Raw genomic sequence first — 22,365 nt, forward strand, 5'->3', positions numbered from 1 at the left:
AGATGAATACTTTGAAAGAGACATCGTTCCAGTTTGGGGATTGTAAAAAAGTTGTATCCTCCTCTAGTGTGACTAATACTGGATGGATAAGACCCAGACATTGCGACGGAAAATGTCCGGAAGGAAACTGCGATTGTCCATGTGGTTACCATTGTAATTGCGTAACGGAGTTTGCAGACGAGTGCGATTGTGAGCCTTGCGATGGATACGATGCTGTACCTTGTGACCTGAGCGATGCCGTAAAGCATCATGGGAACTTTGTTCTCACTGCCCCTATCATGGAAAGTGATGCTGTGCGTGTCAAACCTGAGGGATGCGAAAGCGATGCCGCTCGTCCTCTTAGACATTTTACCGGGTTTAAAGGGGAATGTCGACCTTCACGTTTACCTCCCTACGGATGTCATCCAGCCCTGAGCAAACTCCTGTTCATGTCACCCAACCCTCATCGAAACGAACCTGTGAAAGACGAATATTCGTTTCCTGTGCGTTTGTCGGAATACTGCGACTTTGAAAATCGTCTTCAATCGTTCAAAGGAAAATGGCCAAAGTATCTGGGAGGACCGACCCCCGAAGAATTAGCCAGAGCCGGATTTTTCTACTTGGGCGAAGGAGATAAAGTCAAGTGCTTCAGTTGCGGTGTGTCACTTCACCACTGGGAACCGCAAGATTCGGCCTACGTTGAACATGCTCGATGGTCACCGAATTGTCATTACTTACCCTTAGTGGGACCGAGACATTGAAGTAACTTCTTACCATAATAATTTGTTCATGGATACTTTACAAGAGAACATTCGTGCTTTGCCTGTGGAGTTGAGAGAACGCATTTACCGAGAGCTGGTCGAAATACAAGTGAAACGTAAAGAACAATTGCATCCGTTACGTCACCGGTGTTTGAACCACTGGTACCTGAAGGCTATACAAGGATTGATTCAATTGAAAGTGTTCCATCGGACAGACATTGATCAACGATCCTCTAGTTTTAAAAAGGATTGGTTTGGTATGGACGATTGTAGTTACATCATTGTAAACGTACTGCATCGAATTCCAGAGGAAGAGTTAACGAATTACCAACATCTTAAACACAATGTCAACTTGGTGAAAGAGGAAACTTCTGAACGAATTGTAATGTGTAGATTAGTGACTCAACGATTTAAATTCGACACTGAAGTGAAACCATGTTTGTGCAAAGAGTACATTTCTTGTGTCAGACCAAAGAGGAATTAGTATGACCTATTCATGGATACTTTGCTAGAGAACATTTGTGCTTTGCCTGTGGAGTTGAGAGAACGCATTTACCGAGAACTGATCAAAATACAAGTGAAACGCAAACTCAAAGTGATTCATCCGTTTTTAAATTATGCTCTGTTCCAAAGTACAAGAAGACTGATTATGAGTGGATATTACATTAGACACAAAGTTAAACGAGGCTATTGGTCACCACCCAACGATTCCAAAAACAGTGTATATAATTATGGATACTTTACAAGAGTACATTTTGGGCTTGCCTGAAGAGTTGAGAGAAAGGATTTACCGAGAGCTGGTGAAAATACAAGTGAAACGTAAAGAACAATTGCATCCGTTACGTCACCAGATCTTTAACCACTGGTACCTGAATGGTATAAGAGAACTGATTCGTCAGAAATTGTTTCAGTGGTCAGACCTTGTTCAATACTTCCAGGCCCCCGATGATTCACGTGTTGATCATTTTGGTTACTTCGAGATTCACCTAGAGCAACCCATTGAGGAAGACAAGGTAAAGGATTACCAACATTTGTTACGTGGAATCTACTTAGCGGAAGAGGAAACACCTAAACGAACTCTGACGTTTCGGTTACAGTATGCAAGATTTACATTCCCAACTGGAAAACGAAGATCTGTGGCTAGAAAGTACGTGTATTCTTTTCGAAACAAAGAGACTATAAAAACAGGCTGTTATGCCACGACTTATGTCGTATGTAATCCAACAGATTCCGTGGAAGGAACTCAATGACCATATTCAAACCGTGGATCATTACCATCGATTATTACAAGAATTGTATCCATTCAATTTGGGACGACAAGTGGTGTGTGTCTTAGTGACTTGTTTTCTGGGATTTCGTTTACCAGCCGATTCTTTGTGGACTCTTTACGATCAGTACTTACCACCTCCATGGCCTTAAATGGTCACGAAAAACTCCTTTTGCTCAAAGCCTTGCGTTTTCATCTGGATACTTCTCGACCTCAACAGGAAAAAAAGATTCGTCAACTTTTAGCGACCCAAGACGTGTATAACGATGTGTGTGTAGCTTGTGACTTACACCCCCATTGGACAGATGTTCGTGATTGGAAAAAGGGGGGTTTTGAGGCTTGGGCCCAAGAAGTGGCCCAGTATGCACGAGAGTTGTTCAAGGAAAAAAGTTACTTTTCAACCTGTGTTAGTGACGGTGCCAGAAGAACCCGTCACCGAGAACAACCACTCGCTTCAGGACAGGACTGTCATGGACAGGCCTGAAAGGTCATTCCGGGAAGACACTTGTGTGACAATACCTCATGTAGAGACTGTAAGAACATTACACACTGTCCCTAGGACATCTTCGTTACCCAAAACATGTTGTACAGACACTTGTTTATATTCCACTTTGATTGTTTTGATGTGTTTTTTATTCCTGTACATCACTATTTGGGTTGTATGTATTTTTGTCTTTCGTGTTCATATTTGAAACATTCAATAAACATGTTCTGAAAAAAAGTATATAAACTCTTGTCTTGTTTGTTTTTCGTGTCACAAGTGACATTTCTCACACCATGGCTACCTCTGCTGTCTCTGCTCCCTCTTCCTCTACTGTCAAAGTCATCGACGAACACTTAGATCGTGCCAGTTGGGAGACTTTGTATCTTCGCCATCCCTTTAACATGCTCATTGCTGGACCTAGCGGTTCAGGCAAAACCGAATTCGTCAAACGTTTGATCGAACATAAACATCATTTGATCGATCGACCCCCTCAACGGATCGTGTGGTGTTACAAAGAGTGGCAATCGGCGTACAGCCTCTTGCGAGAAAGTCAAGGCGATTCCATCGTGTTTGTGGAAGGCATTCCTAAAGAAGATGATCGCATCGTCTCTGACTCCCGTCTAACCCATTTGGTCATTTTCGACGACATGTTAGGAGAAGACGAAGAAGAAATTAAACTGTGGTTCACGCGCAAAGGGCATCACCGTAATGCCAGTGTCGTTTACATCACCCAAAATTTGTTTCAACAAAGTAAAGCCCATCGCACCATCAGTCTCAATGCGCATTACGTGGTCTTGTTTAAAAGCCCTCGAGATAAATCGCAAGTGCAAGTCTTAGCCAAACAGTTAGGAACGCCTTGGCTGACTCAGGTGTACGACGATGCCACTCAAACTCCACACGCCTATTTACTCGTCGATTTGAAACCTACGACCCCCGAGGATTTGCGATTTCGTACCCACTTGTTTCACCACTGGTGCCAAGACGGAGGGCCTGTCCTGTACACGTCTCCGTCCTCGACTTCATTTCACTCCTCCCATGAAAAAAATCTATAAAAACCTCAGACCCTTTTTCGTCTGTCTCACACAGTGTGAACATGACGTCCCTTCAGTCGCATCTTCCCGTCAAATTGATTCGTGCCTTGTATGGCATCAGTCGAGAAAAAGATCCACAAACACGAGCCCGTGTCTTAGAAGCTAGTCTCAAAGAAGTCTTACGATGGTTCACGGTGACGGCACGTCAATTACTCCAAGGAATCATTCAGATTCCTCATCAAACCCAACGCTTTTTCGATCGAAACAAAGTCGCTTTGGTTCAACTGGCCGATCCCCGCATCGACACTCAAACCAAAAAACAAATCATTTTGAAACCTGGAGGGAGCGGTACTCTAGGAGGGGTCATCATTCGCTCACTCTTAAGATGGGATCCTAATGCCCCCAAAGTTATCCCCAAGACAAAAGTTCAACGAAGCCCCAAGAAGAAAAAGAAAAAGACCAAGTCCCCAAGAAGAATAACTTCTCCAGTGGCAGGACCCTCCTCTTACCAGACACCACCACCCCGGAAAAAGAAAAGAAGCCCCAAGAAAAAGAAACAGAGAAAAAGTCCTCAGAAAAAGAAAAGTCCACAGAAGAAAACTAGTCGCAAGAGAGGCACTTCGGCCAGGACGCAACCTTACACTCGCAAACCACGACCTGCCACGGCAGTGACTGCGTCTCCGGCATCCTCACGTTCATCCACTTCTCCGTTGATGACACCCAGAACTGAAGAGTACTTGGACACGTTGATCACACCAAGAACATCTCCGTTGATGACCCCCAAAAGAACTTCCCCAGTGGCAGGACCTTCCAATTTAGCGGCAGTGGCTGCTGCTCACAAAGTACCTTCTCCCAAAATCAAAGTTCAAGAAAGATCGGGCATGTTACAAAGTTTACTGGATTTGTCCAAGCAAGAACTGGCTCGATTTAGTCCGTTACGTACCCCTGCACGACGTGTCATGCCTGTCCTCAAACTGATAAAACGTAAAGACAATCAGTGGCGACGCGTTCCAGTATAAAAAAGGCCTGTGAACGAGTAGGGTATCAGTGTTTTTAGGTGCTCCTAAAGACTCAAAGATGTCACCCTCCAGAAAACCCCAAGGAAAGAAAAGGAAAGGACTACCACCACGTTTAGCCAAACATGGGGACCTGTTATCTGTCCTGTCCAAAGCTTCTCCACCCCTACGAAAAAAACTCATTCAAACGGCCTCCAAAGAGGTCATCGATACCGTGTGCGAATGTTGTTTGAACGTTTTGAAAGGCACGATCCCTTTGTCCAAACACCAGAAACAATGCTTAGGCAAACATCGTCACGTTCTTCGGAAAATGGTTCAAAAGAAAATTCCCATTCGTCAAAAAAAGAAGATGTTGGTCCAACGTGGAGGCATTTTACCTCTCTTGTTAGGCCCCATACTGAAAGGAGTCTTGGGAACCATGTTGGGAGGACTGGTGGGAGCAAGATAAAAAGGCCTTCGGAAGTCCCAAGATCTCAGAATTCACCCCTGACAACCCCATGGAAGGACGAAAACTAGCTTTAGTGCCTTACAAACGATGGATGGAATACCATCGGTGGCAAGAACAACGCACCCCGCATTTACCTCCCAATCCCAATTTGAGCGAGATGTCCCAGTTACAACACGAATTGCAATCCTTGATGGATCGCCAAGATTTGTCCGAAACAGAAAAATCGCAAAAGTACGGTCAACTCTTGCAACGACTGCAACTCTTTCACCAGAAAGCTTTAGACGAAACAGCTCTACCCACTTTGAAAGATTTTAAGACCTTGATGAAAAGTCCAGCACCATCACCAGTACCAGTACCAGTACCACCAGTACCCGTGACCAAGACAGAAAAAGGAAAAGAAGAAGGGTTTCAAACTCCACCAGAAAAAGTACGCAAGTTAACAACACCACCTACCTCCAGAATTGGATGGATTAAAAAGATGATGGCCACCCCTTCTTCCTCACAAGAGAAAAAGAAAGTGAAGACAGAAGTGAAGACAGAAGTGAAACAAGAACCGATATCCCCCGCTCAGACATCCTCCTCCTCTTCGACACCTATTGCTGGCCGCACACGCAAAGCCTTGCAATCCAAGAAAATACCCCAAGAGAAAAAGAGTAGCCTCTTCCAAGAGTGGGTACCTTATTAACACACAAACACAAAAAAATGGAAAAAGTCTTAGCTAGCATTTACTACGATCCCTCGCATCCTGCAGGTTACGCAGGAGTTCAAAAATTGTATCGTGCTGCCAAAACGCGACTGAAAAGTCTCCGTTTACCTCAAGTGCAACGATGGTTACAAGAACAAGCTACCTACACTTTGCACAAACCCATTCGCCGCAAGTTTGCCAGAAGTCGCACCCGAGTGGAAGGCATCGATCATCAATGGCAAGCCGATTTAGCCGATGTCTCTCATTTGGCCAGCTACAATCGTGGCTACAAATATTTGTTTTGTGTCATCGACGTCTTTTCCAAATTTGTCTGGGTCGTGCCCTTGACTTCCAAATCGAGCAGCGAGTTAGTGCGAGCCCTGCAACGGGTGTTGAAACAAAGCGGTCGTCACCCTCTTCGATGGCAAACGGACAAAGGCACCGAATTTCTGAACCAAGCTTTCCAAAAAGAATTAAAGAAACGTGACATTCATTTTTTTACCACCGAGAATCCCGAAACCAAAGCCAGCATCGTGGAACGTTTTCAACGCACTTTGAAAGAACGCATGTGGAAATATTTTACGCATCACCACACTCTGAAGTACATCGACATCTTACCGCACCTGGTGCAAGCGTACAACCAATCTTACCATCGAAGCATCGGACGTGCCCCGCAAGACGTGACTCCCGACAACGAAGTGCTGGTGTTCGAGCGCCTGTTCGGTACGTCCCCGACGAGGGCTGCCCCCAAGAAAAGTGGAGAGTTGACCGTAGGAGATTGGGTGCGCATTGGCAAAACCAAACGCACTTTCGACAAAGGTTACTTACCTAACTGGACGACCGAACTGTTTCGCGTCACTGGACGAGTGCATGGCCGTCATCCTGCCGTCTATAAATTGGAAGACATGAACGGAGAAGTACTCAAAGGAACATTTTATTTGCCCGAGTTACAACGTGTCACCAAAAAAGAAGACGACGTGTACGACATCGAAAGCATTCTGGAACGCAGAACCCGTAAAGTGGGCAAACGACGTGTCAAAGAAGTCAAAGTACGTTGGAAAGGATATCCACCCAGTTTCGATTCTTGGATCGACGCTTCGCAAGTCATCGACTATAAAAAGAAGAAGTGACCATCATGCCCTTTCACACAGCAGACGCAGCTACGTCGACCAGTCCTTCTTCCCCTAGTTCTTCTGTGCAAGATTTACAAAAACAACCCTTGTGGGTGTGGTGTGGAGAACGTGTGCCTAAAACGCAAATCGTCTTTTTCTGCCAAATCTTCGTGGTGTATTGTGTCATCGGGGCAGCCATCGCCAATTTGAGTTTGCAACAAGGAGACAAACAATTGTGGACCATTTTATTGAGCAGTTGCATCGGTTACCTACTTCCCAATCCCTCCCTGAAATTCTCCTCGAACGGGAACGTTGTGTCCAGTGCCAGTGCCAGTCACCACTCCAACAACCACAACCAGAACCCCATTTTGGGCGGAGACACGCCTCTGACATCCACTAACCCCTCGGACAGCCACAGAACTCTGGAATTATGAGTCACCAAAACCAATTTTACTTAACCTTACCCAGTGACAGTTCAATGGAGGTGTTTCCCAAGAACACGTTGTGCTGTTACACAGCCAAATTACCTCAAGCTATCCCCTTAGATCACGAAGCCCATTGGGAAGTGGCTTTAGTGGAAATGATTCACCCAACCCAAGTCCACAATATCACTGCCCAGCAAAATTGGTTTAAGGTGGAAGTTCATGACAAACAATTGCAAGAGGAGTTGGATAAGATTGGCGCATATACCAATAAAACCTCTGATGACAAAACTAAAACGACCACCTACAACTTGTTCATTCTCCCAGGCTATTATTTCAGTGGTCATCATTTGGTCAGCGCCATAGCCTCCAGGTTTAATGGCGTGTTCCATAAAGCTTTGAGTAATGTCCAAAAAAGTGTCACCCTGGAATACCACAAAATAGCTCGTCGCTTTCTGATGAAATTTTCTGAGGGGTCCAAAAAATTCATGTCTTTCTTATTTTGTCCTGAATTGTTTGACATATTGGGCGGTGACACGGAGCTGAGGAAGATAGGAGAACAAAAAAAAAGCCCCGAATTACCAGTCATTCATGACAACGACTCTTTTGCGAGGTATTTTCGTTTCCCGGTAGAACTGAACCAGGGACTGAATTTGATCTTCGTGTACTCCGATGTGGTGGAATACAACGTGGTGGGACACACCTCCGTGCCGTTACTGTGTGTCATTCCTTTCAAAGTGGATTCTGCCACAAACGCTGACGAGGAAGGTGGAAACACTTATCACGTCCACCGCGAATTTGTCCATCCTCACTATTTACCTGTCAGCAAGTCGTATTTGGACACGGTCAACATTACTATAAAAGGAGATTTGGGACAAAATATTCCATTCACCAAAGGAAAAGTCACGGTGAAACTCCATTTTCGAAAACGGTTCTCTCACGACTCGTAAGTAAGTCATGTATCCAGTGTACCAAGGGGTGGCTCGACAACGAGGACACGGTTTAGGAGACATGTTAAAATCGGCCTTTCGTTCGGTGGCCCCGGTGTTGAAACCGATGGTGACACGAGGATTGCACGCCTTGAAAGATGCGGCACTGACACAAGGCAAAGAATTTCTCCAAAATGTCATCATCGACAAACAAAACCCTAAAGAAGCCTTCATGAGGGCAGGCAAAAATTTTGGGCCGACGAGACACACCTATAAATGCCCTGCACGCTACCGAGTCAAGCATTCAGCAAGGACAAGGCAGAAAGAGACGACGAAGAAGAAAACACCCTTTCACCAGACTTCAAGCGAGAAAGGCCAAGAAAAGAAGAACCGTTCGAGACTTAGACGTTTTCGATTATTGAAACACAGAACAAAATGATGCACCGAGAGTCTTGCGCCTGTTCCAGGACGGAACTGGATCTGTTTGCCATGCCCCCCACCATGATGACCATGCAAGAATCCCAATGGGTGGAATTTCACCCCGTCTCCTCATTGACCGATTCCGCTCCCATCGAGTTTGAAATCAAAGGACAACCCGAAGATTACATCGATCTGAATAGCAGTTACTTGTACCTGAAAGTCAAAGTTCTAGATAAGGATAATGGTGCAGTAGAAGACACTGAGAATATAGCTCCCGTCAACAATTTCATGCATTCCTTGTTCAGCTCAGTAGACTTGTACTTGAATAACAAACTAGTCAGCAGCAGCATGGATACTTACCCTTACCGTGCCTACCTGGAAAATCTCTTGACGTACGGAACAGATGCCAAGGATACTCATCTCAATGCCTGTGTGCTGTGGGAACCTGACGACGCAAATGAGTTTAACACATTAAAAAAAGACAATGACGGCTTTGAGGAAAGACAAAAGAAAATCCTAGGTGGAAAGAGTTTAGAACTGATGGATCGTTTGCATTTGGACATGTGGTTGCAAGAGAAATATTTGCTGAACGGGGTCAATATCCGCTTGAGACTGAATCGCAGCAGTGCCGCTTTCCATTTGTTGGCTGATGCTGATGCTACTAAGACTGGCAATCCTAAAAGCAAAATCCAAGAAGCCAGACTCTACGTACGCCGTGTGGAAGTGTTACCTAAAGTGGGAAACGACATCAGTCAGACGTTGAGCAGAACGACCGCCAAGTATCCCATACGACGCGTGGAAGGGAAAACCTTCACCATTCCCACTGGACAGCGATCCATGATCGAAGATCATCTGTTCCAAGGACAGTTACCCAAACGTTTGATCCTTGGTATGGTCTCGAATTCAGCCTTCAACGGAGCCTTCGGTGAAAATCCTTTCAACTTTCATCACTTCGACGTGAAGAAAATCGAAGTCAGTCGCGATGGCAAGACCTTGTGTACCCGACCTTTCGAACCCGACTTTGATCCCACAAAGAAGAATTACTTGAGATCGTACTTGTCCCTGTACGAAGCCACCGGACAGTTAGGAACCAACACCACTCACGGCATTACGTACGACGATTACGCAGGAGGTTATGCTTTGTGGGCTTTCGATTTTACTCCAGACCAAGGCAGCGACGAGGGACATTTCCACCCTATAAAATCTGGCCAGATTCGTGTGGAACTTCAGTTTGCAGATCCTCTGCCAGCGACAGTAAACGTCATCCTGTATGCAGAATTCGATAATACGATAGAAATCAACAGTTTGAGAGAAGTCATCCTAGATTATTAGAAAGCCACGGAAGACTGTTATCCCTCTTTACCTAGTGGAGAAACTTTAAAGATGGAATGTGAGGAGACCGTGGAAAAAGAAGAATCTCAAGACAAAGACGAAGAAGATATCATAATGAAGTCGAGATGGCCAGAACAAGAAGCCCATTTAGTCTCCTGTTTTGCCAAACACTTGGTTGACAAAATAACAGAATTGATCAAGAAAAATTGCTATGGATGTCAAAACGATCATCCCAGTCAAATTCAACACGATAAATGCCTGATGTTGAGTCAAGAAGAAAAATTGGACGAGTATCTGGACGAAGCTTGGAGTCTCATCTCGAACAAAGGCGTGTTGCACCAGTGGTATAAAGACTTGCGTGAACATTCTTGTCCACCATTAACTACTCAAGAGATCCATCGTATCGAAGCTCTCCTGAATCAGAGTGAGGAAACAGAACGAATAACCGTTTATTCGTCAGACATTTTCAAGCAAAAAGTCAGGATCGAATTGACGACTTATTATTACCTGTGAAGAAGAAGAAAAAACCCCACACAAATGGATACCTGGGAACTTTATTACCTTTTGAACCACAGTTCGTATACGTCTTCTTGGAATCCTGTCGTCTGTGCTAAAGATGAACTCCCTCATCGCAAACCTAAAGACCATCAAGCTTACGTGATCAACACGGACGACAGTCATCTCCCAGGAACCCACTGGGTAGCCGTCTACTTTCCTCAAGAAGGATGTGTGGAATATTTCGATTCGTATGGATTGCCTCCTTTGGAAGACGATATCATCGACTTTATGAGAAGAAATGCTCAAACCACCCGATTCAATAATGTGAAATTACAAGGCACAGATTCCTTGGTGTGCGGACAGTACTGTGTGTATTTTCTGCATCATCGCAGCCTGGGCTATTCCTTAGAACATTTAGTGACTCATTTTGATCCTCGTTCTTCTGCTAGAAACGATGTGAAAGTAGATCGATGGTTTTGTGACCATTATGCTTATCTTTTGTCTCAAGCTAGGAAACGTAGTGTCCATCAATGGCCTAATGATTTCCAACAGTGGAAATCACAATTTCATTCACAACGTTGTCAGCCCTGTTTAAAGTAGGGTGTGAATTGAAAAAAAATGTTTGGTATTTGAAAAAAATGTTTGATGTTATAGTGTTAGATTATTGTTAAAAAATGTTAGAGTTGTTGTTAGTTAGTGTTAAGTGATTTTTGAATAAAAAATGTTGTGTTTTGAAAAAAATGCCTTTGTGGTTTGTTTAGCTATAAGAATGTTGGATTGATGCTCTTTCATTTCTTACTATCCCTCTCATGAACGTTGCGGCTCGAAAACCGTGTGGGGGATGTTTTCCTTCACGTTCGCGCTTTAACTTTAAGAACCGGGTTGTTCCCAGTCTAGCCATCCATTGTCGACTCATCCTCCTAAGAAGATGTGCTCCAAACTAGCTAAGCTCAACGAAGCCTACGTGAATCTGCATAGGGTCAGACACAGTCTGATACCGAAACCAGAAGAAATAGAGAATGTGAGAATGTTAAAAATCACTGAAGACCTGATAGAAGAGCTCTTCAGAGAAGAAATGAACAGGGAGAAAGAAGAATGGACAGAGAAGTACAGACTTCAGAGACAGCAGCAACAGCAACAGCAGCAGCAGCAGCAACCTGAAGCTGACAGAGGCTTTGTCGATTGTCGTATCGACACCAAAGAATTCTTCTTCTCTTTCCGAAGAAGCAGACCTATCGCCAGAAAGTCTATCCTCAGAGGACATCGCATTCTTAGAAACTAAAAAAGAATGCCATAGCAAAACAAAAAACAGCCCTTTTCAGGGCTACCCAATACTCTAGAAAAGAAATAACGATCGATTTGACAGTGTGTGTAGGTAGAGTAGTGTGAAAATAAACACTAACTCTTTCTTAAAAAATGTGAGGGTTTGTGTTTGTGTGTGTGTGTGTGTGCGTTTGTGTGTTTGTGTGTTTGTAAGTGATAAAGTAGGTTGGTGTGGATAGTAGATTAAAATGATGTTTGGTTTTTTGGGCTGTTTGAGGTGTATATTTGGGGTTAGATTGGATTGCCTTGCGTATGTGGATAGTCTATTGAAGTGATTTATAAAAAAATTTAAAATAGTGATGGGTAGCATAAAAAAGTGAGTGAGTGTTTCTTTTAGGTCCGCGCGTTGTTGTTGTTGTTTTTTGGTCATGATCTAGGTAAGATGAATTTTATGTTATTAGGGGGATGTTTTCCTTCACGTCCGCGCTTTCACTATAAATTGAAACTCGTTCGGCAGTCCAGCTACCCTTGTTGATTGATCAACACCAAAAATGAACACGAGACTGGAGAAACTGTTGGAGCTTCATGTGCATCTGGAATATGCCAGGCGCATATTAAATGAACTGGCCGCGGAAGCCATTGTCGAGGAGGGAAGGATAAGAGAGGAGGAAAGAAGAAACAAGGAAGAGGAGGAGAGAAGATATAAAGAAGAAGAAAGAAGATACAAAGAGGAGGAGAGAAGATACAAAGAAGAGGAGGAAAAGGAGAGAAGAAAAAATTTCAGAATCCCAGAGAGCGAAAATTGGGATTCTGAAGCGACATATCCTGCCTCTGCTCTCTCTCCCCAAAAGGTAAAAAGTAACTGGGGGATAAGATGTGTATGTGGCGCCAGGCCTGGAAGGTGCCACCATTAACCAGGTGTCCATGAAGTTCCAAACAAAACAGCCCTTTTCAGGGCTACCCAATAATCTAGAAAAGAAATAACGATAGATTTGCCAATGTGTGTAGGTGGAGTAGTGTGAATATAAACACTAACTCTTTTTAATGTGTGAGGGTATGTGTTGGTGTGTTAGTGTTTATAAGAGCTCAGGTATGTTTGTGTGAATAGTAGATTATGGGTTTATTAATTGTTTCTTAGCGTATGTGGAGAGTATAGTTGGGGTTATATTATATGAAATGAAAAAGTAGGGGGATGTTTTCCTTCACGTCCGCGCGTTGTTGGGTCATGATCTAGGTAAGATCAATTTTATGTTTTTAGGGGATGTTTTCCTTCACGTACACGCTTTCAGTATAAAACTAACAGTGTTGGCCATTGGAACCCATTCTACGGAATAAGCAAACAAGAAGATGCCAGCAGCTTCAGCTTTATACAACGATCTTATGGGAAGTTGGTATTGGATGGTAGATGGATTGAGTGTAGTAGAAAGGGTTGAACAGGAATGGAGGTATGCAGTGACAAAAGACTTCGTCTCAAGACAAGTAACCAGCCTCCACTTATCCGTAAATATTGTAAAAGAAATGATAGAGGATGAGGAGAAGAGAATCAGAGGTTTAATTAACCCACCGTATGTCAAAGTGGGTAAGTTAAAAGAAGCGATAGATCATGTGACGAGTGCAAGGTGCTTTCTAGAAGACATTGTAGAATGGACAGATTGGTGTTTCGCGAAGTGGGGGTTAGAAAAACTTAAGAAAGCTGAAGAACTAATGAGGAATGTGCTGACCGAAGAGGTCAAGAAGATCAAAGAAAAGTGGTCAAAGGAAAGAAAAGAAGAAGAAAATAGAAAAAAAAGGGATGAATTCGAAAAACTGAACACAAACTGGATGAAAATTCAAGAGAAGTTCCGGGCCATGGGCCACCCGGACTGGTTGCCGGAAACAGAAAAGAAGAAAGGAATGATGGACAAAATAAGAGGATGGTGGAAGAAGTTAAGAAGTTAAAAGAAGAAGAAGAAGAAGAAAAAACCCAAAGGCCCTTTTCAGGGCCAGCCATATTTCTCGAAAAGAGATAGTCTTTGAATTGCCTACCCCTTTTTTAAAATTTTAAAAAAAAAATCCCATGTTCCATTTCCCTTGACGCTATACAGTCCCACCCTGTTTAAATTCCTTTGACGCTATACAGTCCCACGATTTTTCTCCATGTTAATTTCCCTTGACGCTATATGTTCCCACGATTTTTCTCCATGTTAAATTTCCATTGACGCTATATGTTCCCAAGGGTGTTTTTAATGATAAGTCCCATTGACGCTATAGTATCCCACTTCACTACTGGTAAGTTTGTTAGTTTTTCAAATGATTATTTTTTTATATATTATGATCATAAGTTGCCAAGAGCAGTTTTTTTATGATTGTAAAATGCATGACCCCGGATTGGGGCCACTGTCTATCGAGACCTCAGTTTCTGAAATATTATCGCAAAACATTCTCTGTTTTGTTTAAAATAAAATCTCTATTTAGAGATGCAGAAGACTTAATATATTTGTTTCAGATTGCATTTGTTTTGATGGTACATGTTTCCTTCTGCTGCATGCGTCATGAATTCGAGTGTACACTAACATTCAGGTTGCCAAATAATCCATATCTCAAGTTAGTTTTGTCTAATTCATACGTTCTTGCTCCTCTTTCTTCCGATTTCTCTGTGATGTTAAGTATCTAGCCATCATAATTCAAGTGTACCTGTATACATCGTTTTAAATCGCACGATATCCTGACTTCTAGCACAGCAGCGAACATGTCACGCATTGTGATTGTTCAGACGTAAACATTGGCACCTATAAATTCCCACAGAGATATATATATATATATATATATATATATATATATATATATATATATATATATATATATATATATATATATATATATATATATATATATATATATATATATATATATATATATATATATATATATATATATATATATATATATATATATATATATATATATATTACAGTTTAGCAAATTGTCGTAGAATAAGGATAACTATTATGAGATTTTGTTTGCGGTCATAATACACTCTTTTATTCCGTAGCTAACGTGTTGCTATGTGTGTGAAGTGTCGAATTTTGAATTGCAGCGAACTTTAAAGTTGGATGCATTGAGCATTACAATTCTATCGCATCTAAACCAGAAAAGTCTTTGTGAAGGGTCACTTCGACCTTTCTTTGTTCATTTCTCTCCCCCCACCATGTCAGTGTAAACAAAAGGGGCAGCATTCCAGCTCAGTGAAATTGACCGGGGTATCTTAACACTGTCCTTAGAAAGTAAACATTTGAGCTACCAACCCTAACCGCTTGGTAGGAACCTATGTCCACTTATCATTTTTTCTAAGGGAAATTGTCACGCACTGTCGTTCACAGATTCCGAGCTGTCTAAACCTGATGAAAGGAATTATTTCTTTGGGGAAAATTAGGGACGGCTGCCTACGATTGGGCAGAATAAATAAGGGCGTACAGTTTAGGGCAATCAGACTTTAAAGTGACGACCTTAATCGAAATTCTTTAGTCTGAAAAATTCCTGGAAGAGGAAACTTTGTCGACGCCGTGGAAGCATACAGAGATTAGTGCTTTCCTCGTGAAATAAGAAAGGGACCAGGTGGTCGTCTTGTAAAAAGGAAGACAGGGTTCGTGCTAGAACGCACAAGTTCTGAAAGAGAACAGCAATAAAGAAGTCCTGAAGGAGAACAGCAATAATGAACAGCTTTCTGAGAAAGAGACGAGACAATCTGAAGACAGAAGTCCGCGGAAAAGAAGAACGAGGTCAGAATAAAAGGACCAGGAAATCCATGAAGGGGAAAAGCATAGAGCTTAGGAAGGATGAACTAGGAGACGTTGATACAGTCTAAACAGGAAGGTGATGCAAATCGGTCGTGGACATTGCGCTCTTTTCACCTCTCGTTATGATGATGATGAAATAAATCCAAATTGGACACACCTATTAAATTCTATTGATATAGTCTAACTTGAAATTCCATTTTTCCATCTCTCCCGCCCGGCTATAATATCGAGGGAGGTCATGGTCATCCTCTAGATAACGCCAGCCAAATCCAATTAACCACCCCTCTTTTTAAGAGGGCGACGTTGCAATATATATATATATATATATATATATATATATATATATATATATGTGTGTGTGTGTGTGTGTGTGTGTGTGTGTGTGTGTGTGTGTGTGTGTGTGTGAAATCGTTCATTGATATCCCTTTGACGTATTGTCACCGACAATCAAAGAACATTTTTTGCAGTTTAACAAATTGTCTTAGATTAGGGATACCTATTATGAGATTTGGTTTGCGGAAATAATACACTTTTTTATTCCGTGGCTAACGTGTTAGTAGTGAATGGGGGCAACCTAGCCTCAATGGAAATTAGCATTACAGGACCCCTTGGGCAAACCTAGCCTCAATGGAAATTTAACATGGGAAAAAATCATGGGCAAACCTAGCCTCAAGGGGGAATTGAACATGGGAAAAAATCATGGGTCACTCTAGCCTCAAGGGGAATTGAACATGGAAAAAATCATGGGCAACTCTAGCCTCAAGGGGAATTGAACATGGAAAAAAATCATGGGTCTGTTGAGCGACAAGGGAAAATGGAACAGGGTCGGGACCCTATTTTAATAAGGTCCCGACCTGACGGCTCTATGGAAATGGAACATACGAAAATTGAAACAGGGAGGGGTCTCAATTTTTTTTTAAAACAAAAAAAAATAAAAAAAAGGGTAGGCAATTGAAAGTCTATCTCTTTTCGAGAAATGTGGGTGGCCCTGAAAAGGGACTTTGGGTTTATGTTAATATGCCCTTAACATAAAGGGCATCTGCAACATCTTCTTCTTCTTTGGCTTCGTCGAATGGTAGGACCATACACTAACACTCTTTTGAGGCATCCTTGCCTTTCCACGTAAATCCTACGTATCCATAGGCTTGTGGCAGTCCTATGGACAACTGTCCATTCGGATCGGACATACATCAGTATGTCCGTCCTGAACATCATTGTTGACACAAGGGTGGAAGATTCAACGTCAGTCCACATGCTGAGGCGCCGAGAACAGGTGAATCAATGCAGTGAACTGCGTTTATTTATAGGTAGAGGAAGGATTGAAACGGATTGAGTTCATTGACCAATCCAAACACGCGTTACAAAATTCAGTCAGCCCGCATCCAATCCGAAGAGAGCAGTCTGTGACGTCACGTGGTCTATATAGATTCGCTATCGCCTGTGCGCAGTCAATTCATGCGACAGTTATTCAACATGACGGAAACTCAGAAAACGATCAATTGGGGTGCACCAGCAGTGGAGACCACCCAAGGGAACCCGGACTTACTTTCAGAAGAGGTAAATTGGGATTTTGTGGATTTTCTTACCTCGCAAGAATTTGTTCCGGAACCTTCGTCACCTTCTTCATTACCGCACTTGGAGAATTTTAGACAGAGACAGAAAGAAGAATTGGAGAAATTTATACAACAGCAAAAGGAAGCGGAACAAGCTTTTCTCCTACAGCAACAACAGCAAGAAGAAGAGGTAAGAAAAAAACAAGAAGAAGAAGAAGCGGCAGCAGCAAAGAAACAAGAGGGTGAAAATCAAACGGTCACGGTACTGTTAGACATTTTAGCGGAGTTAAGAAGTCTGAAACAAATGTATCAGACTTCTTTATTACGACCGAAGAGAATACGTCCTTCCCGAGCTAAACACGCCAACCCTGTGACTAAGCCTACCATACCACCCTTAGTGATTTCAACCAAATCATCATCATCAGAAGTAGGCCTCGGCCGTGGCAAAGGCTTAAGGCAGTTAAAGTTGATTGCTTAAACTCACTCCTACACCAAGAAAAAGGCCCTTTTCAGGGCCACCCACGTCTCTCGAAAAGAGATAGACTTTCAATTGCCAATAACTCAAAAAAAAAACCATTTTACCCCTATAGTACGTGTGTATGAGTGTGTAACTGTACGTTCTTATTTTAAGATCAAAACTCAAAGACACTTATCTTTTTATACCTAATTTATTCTTTTATAAATATTTACAATCCAATTCACAATTCACAACAAATCACTTTTAAAAGTTCATACACTTCTCTGTCTCATTATTTAGTCCCTCTGTTTTTTAAATTTCTTCACCGTCACAGTCTTTTCCTCGTCTTCCTCCTCACTTTCTTCCCTTCTTCTTTTCTTCTCCTGTTTATTTTTCTTCACCTGTCTGCTTTCTTCCTCTTCCTCTTCCTCTGAAGAATCCCTCTCTTCTTCTGGCGCCTCTTCTTTCTTTTTTGGGCAATCTGGAGACCAATGTCCTTTTTCTTGACAATAATAACAGGTATCTTGACTTTTGTCTTTTCTATTCCCTTTTTTTTTTTTTTTTGACGGTCTGGACACTCTGAAGACCAATGCCCTTTCTTCTGACAGATATAGCAAGTATCTTCACTTTTATCTCGAAAGGAAGGAGAGTAGTCCGTCGGCTGGTCTGATGAGAATTTTCTAATGACCTCTCGCAAAGCTCTGATGAAACGTTCGATCTGGGTAGTCTCTTCCATCGTTGTGCTCAGCTTGAGAGTGAAATGAATAGTGGAAGGACAAGACACATACCCTTTTATATACGCTGGTCTGCCAGGACTATAAATTAGTCCAGGGTGTTTAAACTTTAGTCATTTGACGTTTTGCACTCAAGATGAAACGATCCAATTCATTTGAGAAGAAAGAAAAAGAAAGTAAGAGGCAGAAACGTGATCTATCGCCTCGTACCAGGGCTGAAGTCTTGGCACAAATTCATGCCAGTGATTTTGAAGAGGACATGAGTGAACCAGAATCCAAACCCTCTAAACAAAGTTCACCACCCTTAGTCAACCCTAAAAAGTACTATTCCATTCGAGAGACGCAAAAGCGCTCCCCTAGAAAATTTAGAACCACGGCTTACAAATACACGGTGAAGTTTAAAGATTTCTAGTCCGAAGTACCGTTGGAGAAAGCAGAAGGGTTCATCACTGGGGTGTGGGATTCTTTACTTACCACACTCAAGCGACAATGTCAACCCAAAGAAGACGATCGCTTGAGACTTTCCATACAACACGACGGTTTGAAATCCCCTGTTTGGATCGAGTTTAGCAGCCCTGCAGAATTGACCGCTTCCAAAGTCATGGACAAGATTCAACACGTACAACAATCCAATGACCAGTTTGACATCACCGATGGAAAAGCCACACTGGACATGACCCGCGTCTCTCCTTCTCAAGGGACTCGACGCAAAAAGATGTTATTGGTGGACGAGCTTCGCAGCACCAAAACAAGTCTCGTCCGAATTCACAATCCTGAAGACCAGACGTGTTTAGCCAGGGCCATCGTGGTGGGACGAACCTATGTCAACAAGAACGACACGGCAGAATGGAAAAGGGCCTGGAAAACTATTCGACAATCGCACCGAGCCAAACAACGAAACGAAGAAGAACTCCTGTTGCAACAAGCTGGCTTGCCCAAAGACAAAACCTGTGGCATTCCTGAAATGCAAAAATTGCAAGATGCCCTAGCTCCACGCTACACCTTGAAAGTGCACCCTCAAGAAATGCGTTGGCCTCTGTTGTTTCGAGGGAAAGACTTTAAGGATGGAAAATACATTCACGTCTATCATCACGATGACCATTTCGATACCATTACCACTATCACTGGATTCCTGGGATACAGTTATTACTGTGAGAAATGTGACTATGGCTATAACAATCGAGAGCAACACAAGCATTGCGGATCGAAATGCTCAGGATGTTTGGCCTCTCCACCCTGTCAGAGCGAAGGACAAGAACCAGTGCATTGTTTCACTTGTCTGCGCACGTTTGTCAGCCCTGCCTGTTACCAACAACATCTGAAGACGCAAGGTTCACAGAAGAAATATGCTTGTCAACTCCTGAGATTGTGCCCTACGTGTGGACAAGGCATACGTACCAATAGTACCAAGGCACACGTATGTTCAGGAAAGAAAAAATGTCACTTTTGTCATCACATCGTGGACTTGGAACACCAATGCTACGTGCAAACATACCAACCCCAACCAGAGAAAGAGGATGGACACAAGAAGAAAGGCAATTTCATCTTTTTCGATTTCGAATGCATGCAAGAGACTGGTATTCACATTCCTAATTTCTGCGTGGCTCATCGAGCGTGCGAAAAGTGCATTCAAGAACCTGTCGTGAGTCATTGCCCTTACTGCAGTAAGATTCCTGGAGGGCGTGAAAAAATCTTTCGGGGACCGAACACGCTAGCCGATTTCGCACAATGGGTTTTAGACCCCATCGACAAGACGTGGAGCAAAGAGGACATCGAACGTTACGGAGATTATCATCGTCATGCCACGGTAATGACTCACAATTTCTCCGGATACGATGGACAGTTTCTTCTCAGATACTATACGGAACAAGGCACCGAGCGTCCTAAAGTGACTTTGAACGGAGCCAAAATCATTTTCATGCAAGTGGGACAAGTACAGTTTAAAGATTCGATGAGTTACTTGGCCATGCCTTTGAGCCGAATGCCTGAAACGTTTGGAATGACAGAAATGGCTAAAGGGTACTTTCCACACTTTTTCAATACGGAAGCCAATCAACCTGCCCTTCTACCCCATTTGCCTGAGGCTCACTATTACGACCCCGACAAAATGCGTACCGAACAACGAGAAGCTTTCTATGCTTGGTACCAGGCTCACGCCTAGGACCCTTTCGACTTTCAGGAAGAAATGCTAAAGTATTGTCGTTCCGACGTGGACATTTTACGGCGATGCTGTGGAAAATTTCGAGAACTGTTCATGGAACACGGAGGGGTCGATCCTTTGAAAGAAGCTTGCACCATTGCCAAAGCGTGTTCCTTAGTATACCGCCAACGATTCATGCCTGAAAACACCGTGGCTGTCATCAGTCCTTAAACGACCAACTATGTCAAACGTCAATACTCGGTCAAAGTCCTACGCTGGTTACATTACTTGTGCGACAAGGAAGACAAGTGGATTCAGCATGCCCGCAACGGAGGGGGCGAAAAGACCATCGGAACGCATTCGGTCGATGGCTGAGACTTAGAAAACCCCAAGATCGTGTACGAGATTAACGGTTGCTTATTTCACGGATGTCCCGTCTGTTACCCTGACCGAGGCACTAAAAATCAGTTTTTACAACGAACCATGGAAGACTTGTACCAGGCCACTTGTCAGCGACGCCTAATGTTAGAACAGGAAGGATACCAAGTGGTGGAAATGTGGGAACACGAATACGATCACCGTTTGAAAACCGATCCCGAGTTTAAACGCCTCGTGGAAAGTTACCAGTTCATGGACCCCCTGAACCCGAGGGATAGTTTGTACGGAGGAAGGAGAAGAAATCAAATACTTGGACGTGTGTTCGCTGTATCCCTACGTGTGCAAATATTGTCGCTTTCCTGCAGGGCACCCACAATTGTTCACCGAACACAACGACCTGAAAAACATTCGACAATACGAAGGCTTGATCAAGTGCAAAGGTTTGCCTCCCACGAACCTATACCATCCCGTCTTACCTCACCATTGCCAAGGCAAACTGATGTTTCCTTTGTGCCGTACTTGTGCCGAAACGTGCAACCAAGATCAACCTTGTCATCACACCCAGGAAGAACGGGCCTTGACGAGAACGTGGGTCAGCTTAGAATTGTTCAAAGCTTTGGACATGGGATACCAACTGTTAGAAGTGTACGAAATTTTTCACTTTCCCAAGACACAACAATACCACAAGGGTGACCCCACTCAGAAAGGCATTTTCGCAGATTACGTGGATGTCTTTTTGAAACTGAAGCAAGAAGCCAGTGGCTATCCTTCCTGGTGTCACACTCCCGAAGACCAAAAGACATTCAAAGAGAAATACTGGGCACAAGAAGGCATCACTTTAGATCACATCGAGAAAAACGAAGGCAGGCGATCGTTTGCCAAAGTGATGTTAAATTGCTTGTGGGGTAAAATGCCACAACGACCGTGTTTACCCAAGACGGAATATTTGACAGAACCTTCCCGCTACTTCCAGATGATTCACGACAAAACCAAATTCATGAAACACGTGGACGTCGTTCGCGAGAATTTGATCTTGGTCAATTACGAAGAAGATCTGGACTTTAAAGAAGACGACCCCTTTGGAAATGTCATCATTGCGGCTTACGTGACAGCCCATGCTCGCTTAAAATTGTACGAAACTTTAGAACTGTTAGGGGAACGTGTCCTGTACTTTGACACGAATAGTTGCATTTACATCCATCACCCGAGTCAACATCACCCTGACATCGAAGGAGACCGTTTAGGAGCCTGGACAGACGAGCATCCCGACGACAAGATTCTAAGTTTCGTCAGTGGCGGTCCCAAAAATTACGGCTACGAATACCGGGACAAACAAGGAGAAGTGCACACGAAGTGTAAAGTGAAAGGATTGACTCTGAATTATCGTACCAGTCGAGTGGTCAACTTTGACATATTGAAAGAAGCCTTGCAGTCTAGAGAAGATGAACACTGTAAAGTGACCACCTATCAGCCCAACAAAATTGTACGTTTACCCACCCACCACATCGTCAGTCGACCCTTAGAAAAAGTCTATCAAATCGTGTACCAGAAGCGAGTGCGGCTTCCCAACCACTTTACATTGCCGTATGGACATGTCGGTATAAAACATTGCTTGTAAGAGGATAGCCACTCACCAGAAGTATGACTTCGCCACAGCAAGAATCAAGTGAGAAATCCAGT

Source organism: Sinohyriopsis cumingii, chromosome 18 (assembly GCF_028554795.1).
Source record: "Sinohyriopsis cumingii isolate HCF-2022 chromosome 18, ASM2855479v2, whole genome shotgun sequence".
NCBI classification, from domain to species: Eukaryota; Metazoa; Mollusca; class Bivalvia; order Unionida; family Unionidae; genus Sinohyriopsis; species Sinohyriopsis cumingii.